The sequence below is a fragment of the Arachis ipaensis genome, chromosome B1, assembly GCF_059453495.1.
Source record: "Arachis ipaensis isolate K30076 ecotype BB chromosome B1, ASM5945349v1, whole genome shotgun sequence".
NCBI lineage: Eukaryota > Viridiplantae > Streptophyta > Magnoliopsida > Fabales > Fabaceae > Arachis > Arachis ipaensis.
Genome location: NC_142436.1, coordinates 60247646 through 60253586, shown reverse-complemented (window position 1 = coordinate 60253586; position 5941 = coordinate 60247646). Strand labels below are relative to the sequence as shown.

The following is a 5941-nucleotide window of genomic DNA, read 5'->3' as shown; positions in this document are numbered from 1 at the left end:
TGGGAGTAACTTAAAAAGTTAATGAGAAAAGTAATCGCCAATAACGCTCTCGAAGCCATCATTGCCCACGTTAAGAGTCATGTTAACTAAGTTAACGTGAACTCTAACATAGAGGAAAGGAAATGGAGCCAACATTAGTGACACTTACCTTTGTCACTAACGTTGGACCAAGCTCATAAGTGGCCACGTTAAGAGCCACGTTAACTTAGTTAACGTGGCCTCTAACGTTAAGAAGTAAAGAGGAAGCCAACATTAGTGACATTCAACTTTGTCACTAACGTTGGCCAAGTCACAATAAGTCACGTTAACTTCCACGTTAACCTAGTTAACGTGGAAGCTAACGTGAAGAAAGTAGGTGATCGACAACGTTAGTGACACCAAACATTGTCACTAACGTTGGGATTAACCCACACAAGCCCCAATAAGCCACGTTAACTCCCACGTTAACCTAGTTAACGTGGAAGTTAACGTAAAGTAAGAATGTGATCGCCAACGTTAGTGACACCTAACATTGTCACTAACGTTGGAATGAACCCACACAAGCCACTATGAGCCACGTTAACTCCCACGTTAACTTAGTTAACTTGGAAGCTAACGTGGATAAGGGAATGATAAGCCAACGTTAGTGACACTCAACTTTGTCACTAACGTTGGAGATGGCTAGCATGGCCACGTTAGAAGCCACGTTAACCTAGTTAACGTGGACTCTAACGTGAGAAATAGGGGCACATTGGAACGTTAGTGACAAAGGTAAGTGTCACTAACGTTCTCGAAGGTTGGCAAGCCTACGTTAAAAGAGCCATGTTAATTAAGTTAACGTGGACTCTAACGTAGGAAAGGAGGAGACTTCTCAACATTATTGGGAAAGGTAAGTCCCAATAACGTGTGCGAAGGACAAAGAGGCAACGTTAGTGGCAACGTTTGTGCCACTAACGTTGGAGTTAACGTGGCTCTTACTTTGGTGAGGAACGTTAGTGAAAAAGGTGATTGTTACTAACGTTCTCGAACCCATATTTTCACTGAACGTTAACACCACTAACGTCCTGAGCTAAAGTCTAAGCCCACTTCACACTTTCTCTCTGCAAGTAAAACTAAGCCCAATGAAGAAGAAAACTGCTTTAAACTCAAGATCCAAAGACCCATACCCAAGACTTGAAGAGCCAACTAGAAGATCAGAAGAGTAGTATATATAGGAGTAGCTTTGAATTAAAATGGGAGTTGAAAATTATAGGGAGCCTCTTGGCATAGAATTACTCTCTATATTTTACTTTCTCTGCACTTCTAGTTTCATCATGTATTCTCCATCTTTGTTTTCATTTTCCAGAGCTGTAAACAACTAAACCCTTTTCATTGGGTTAGGGAGCTCTGTTGTAATTTGATGGATCAATACTAGTTTTCATTATTCTTCTTCTATCTTTTCTCTTGATTTTTCTTGAAAGATTTCGATCTTCATCCAATTGGGTAGTTATCTTGGAAAAGAAGCTATTCAAACTTGGATCTCTTCTGAACCTTGAAAGAGGAATGAAGAGATCATGCTAGAAATGCTTTCTCATGCTGGACCAAATTGGGTTTGGATGGATATGTGACTATAATCCTTTCAACACTTGATTTGGAAAATGCATGTAGTATAATCAGTGACCATACTTCATCTCTTCTCATGAGCAATTGACCAAGGAATTGGCTATTGATCAATATTTGAGAGATTGAATTATAAGGAATTGTAATTCGATCACTTAAGATTGCCAAGGAGATCAATAAGTGCAATGATTGAGGAAGAGATGAAAATGAAATTGATCCGGAGAATGCAACATCTCCTGAGCCCAACGAACTCCCCATTTCTGATCTTATCCATTCTCTTTAATTTCTGTCATTTACTTTTATGAGCAATTACCCCATTCCCATTTAAGATTCTGCAATTTACTTTCCGTCATCTACATTCAGCTCTTTATTTCTAGCATTTACTTTTCTGTTATTTACTTTCCTGCCATTTAATTTTCTGCAATTCTCAACCCAAATTCTGATTCGCTCAACTAGAACATTCCTCTAATTAAAGTTGCTTGATCAATCAATCCCTGTGGGATTCGACTTCACTCTATTGTGAGTTTTTACTTGACGACAAATTCGGTACACTTGCCAAAGGAAATTTGTTATGAGACAAGTTTTCCGTGCATCAAGTGTATGGCGCCGTTGCCGGGGATTGATTGTGAATCAACAATGATTAAATTGGAAGATAACTAGATTGAGCATTTTTATTTTGTTTGATTTAATTTTCTGTTTGAGTAATTTACTTTCAGTTCTGGTTAATTTCTTCCCTTCTCCCTACTTTTTCAATTTTCTTTGTTATTTACAATTTAGTTCACTAACCCACTAACTGTTTGATATATTGCATCACTCACACTAACAGTAACTCTAACAGAATACTTTCTGCATTTATTTTCCTTGCTTGTGCTTTGTTGGTTGTATGACAGGAAGAAGAAGCGGGGCTTCAACTTCCTTTGATTCTGAACCTGAGAGAACCCTCTTTAGATTAAGGAGGGAAGCAAGAGGAAAAAGAGTGGTTGGTGCCGAGGAAGAGGGGGAATACTTTGAACCAAACATGGAAGAAAACATGGAAAACCATCATGAAGAAGAGTCTCACAACCATGGCGGAGGAGGTCGAGCAAATCATGCTGGGGAGGATAGAAGAGTTTTAGGCTCTTACATCAATCCAAACCCAGGAAACTGTGGAAGTAGCATTCAAAAGCCAACCATCCATGCCAACAATTTTGAACTAAAACCACAGCTCATCACCCTTGTTCAGAACAACTGTTCGTTCGGAGGAAGTGTCCAAGAAGACCCCAATCAACATCTAACCACCTTTCTGAGAATATGTGACACAGTGAAGTCTAATGGTGTTCATCCTAACGCCTATAGAATGCTCTTATTTCCATTCTCACTCAAGGATAAGGCAGCCAAGTGGCTGGAGTCTTTCCCAAAGGAGAGCTTGACAACCTGGGAAGATGTGGTAAACAAATTCTTAGCAAGATTTTACCCTCCTCAACGAATCAATAGGCTGAGAGCTGAGGTCCAAACTTTCAGGCAACAAGATGGTGAGACTCTGTATGAAGCATGGGAGAGGTTTAAAGACCTAACAAGGAGGTGTCCACCTGACATGTTCAACGAATGGGTGCAGCTGCATATTTTCTATGAAGGCCTGTTATATGAATCAAAGAAGGCAGTAGACCATTCATCAGGAGGATCTTTGAACAAGAAGAAGACTATTGAGGAAGCCATAGATGTCATTGAAATAGTAGCAGAGAATGACTATTTCTATGCTTCTGAAAGAGGCAACACTAGAGGAGTAATGGAGCTAAACAATGTAGATGCTCTGCTGGCCCAAAACAAGCTCATTACCCAGCAGCTGGCTGACCTCACCAAGAAGATGGAGAGGAACCAAGTAGCAGCAATCACTACTTCATCAACAACCCAAGAAGGAGTGAATGAAGAAGCAGAGGGTAGTCAGGAGTGAGCCAACTACATTGGGAATTCACCTAGGCAAAACCATGATCCATACTCTAAGACCTATAACCCTGGATGGCGGAATCACCCAAACTTTGGGTGGAGAAATCAACAAGACCAAGGCATAGATCAAAGACGTTCAAATCCCAACAACAATGCAGCTCACCAACATTTCACATCTAGACCATATCAGCACCCACATAACCAACCCTCTCAACACCTTTACCAAGGCCAAAATAACCCTCCTCATCCTTCCACCTTTAATCCCAACCTACCATCATTTGATGACAGACTCTCAAGGATTGAGAATCTACTTGAAGGCATAGGCAAAGAGATTCAAGACAACAAGGCATTCAAGGAGGAAGTGCGAGCCAATTTCAAGAACCAGGGAGACACAATCAAGAGGTTGGAATCCCAAGTGGGGTATCTCTCTGAGCATATTCCCAAACCTACAGATGGATTTCCAAGTGACACAGAGAAGAATCCGAGAGGTGAAATAAAGAAAGTAAGATGGGAAGATTGCAATATGGTCACTATAAGTGATAAGGAGACTGAGGACAAGCCAAACAGGTCGGCAGAACAACCTGGAGACACCTCAACAGAGAAGGAAGAAAAAGATCATCAAGAACCAGAAATCTCACAATAGGAGCTGCTGAGACTTTATGCACCCTTTCCCCAACTACTCAAGGGTGCTGTTGAGAAGAGAATATACTCAAGATTTCTTGACTTGTTTGCATCTCTGCATGTCAACATACCATTCATCAAGACCATCCAACAAATGCCTGTATACATCAAATACATGAAGAAATTGCTCCCTAGGAAAATCTCACTCAAAGGAGGCCAAACTATAGTAATGAACAAGGAGTGCAGTGCCTTCATTCAACCACAGTTGCCTACAAAAAAAAAAAGATCCAGGGAGTTTTCATATCCCCTGTGCCATAGGAGAAACAATGTTTGATAAAGCACTCTGCGATTTGGGAGCAAGCATCAACTTAATGCCCTTATCCCTGGTGAAGAGGCTGAAGATCAATGAGATAATGCCCACAGATGTAGTCATCAGGCTGGCAGACAAAACTCAAAAACAAGCAATAGGAGTGGTGGAAAATGTGTTGGTAAAGCTTGGAAAATACTTTCTTCCCATAGACTTCGTCATCCTGGACATGGAAGAGAGTCACACTCACCCAATCATATTGGGAAGACCATTCTTAGCTACAGCCAGAGCACTCATAGATGTGGAGCGAGGGGAGCTAATATTGAGGATCCATGATGAACGACTCAGCTTTAATGTATTCAAATTCTCACAAGAAGCAGACCAAGAGAACAAAGAACCAAGCAAAGATCATAACGAGATACTGAAAGAGGAAGCAAGCACTGAAGCACAACCAGCCCAGCTGGGAAAGCCCTTGTTTGATGAACAAGGAAATAAGCAGTTGTCACAGCTCAAGGAAAAGCTGGAGGAACCTAAACCACCAGAGACATGTGAAGACAACAACAAAATTCCCTTAGAAGAAGAAGTCACAAAGAGCAAGGCAACATCAAAAGGGACAAAGAAGAAAGTACCAAGGGGGTGGAGGAACAAGAAGATCCCTACAGAGGACTTCTCTCCAGGGGATAAAGTGATCTCAGCTTACTTCCCAGATATTCTCCCTGATCTTCCCACTGTACCATCTCAGTTACCTAAGGTCTTCACTATCAACAGAGTTCTCTCCTTGGAACATGTAGAGATCATTGATACAACCAATGGATATAAGTCCAAGGCAAAAGGGGAGGACTTGAAGCATTATCAACCTCCCTGATGAAGGAGAAACGTCAAGCTAGTGACGCTAAAGAAGCGCTTCATGGGAGGCAACCCATGTTTTATATGCTTTTAATAGTGAATAAGTCAATATTCATGAATTCCAACCCAAACTTGACAAACACTTGGTGAAATCCTTGTTATGCAGTATATAGTAAAGAACAAGTTTGGTGTTCAAAGCATGCCAAGAAAGCATGGATGCAACTCAGAGCATGCTAGTCTTGGAGCTTTGAACAAAACTTTTCATTACAGTGCCCCAAACTAAGTTTGGTGTCACCCCATGGTGCCACCAATGTGCATATAAGGATACACAGTTAGTTAGTTAGTTGGAGTTCATGAATAAACAAAATCTTTTTTTCTTTTTATTATTCTAGCCGTAAAATTTAAATTGTTTTTTTATGATATTAATTCTTACTTTTCTTATTTTATCTTTATAGGAAAAAGGAGAGGAGCATTGAAGGAGATTAATTGGACAATGAAATGAGGAAGGTTCGGCCACTTCATGAAGAGGGACTACACACTTGTTCCCAAAAGGAAAAGCATTGGAAAATGTTGCCATGCAACATGGAAAAGAATGGGACCCTTGAAGACCGAGCAATCCCCATCATAAAGTGATGATCCTTGTCCTTTCTACATGCACAACCCCAA

The 5941-nt window shown here is 40.7% G+C and overlaps 1 non-coding gene across 1 annotated transcript; it reads right to left on the bottom strand.

Moving 5' to 3' along the window:
- Positions 1–3049: 3049 nt before the first annotated feature.
- LOC148576747 (small nucleolar RNA R71) lies at positions 3050–3153 on the bottom strand. The gene has a single exon (XR_015902863.1). It is a non-coding gene; the product is annotated as a small nucleolar RNA R71 (small nucleolar RNA).
- Positions 3154–5941: the final 2788 nt, after the last annotated feature.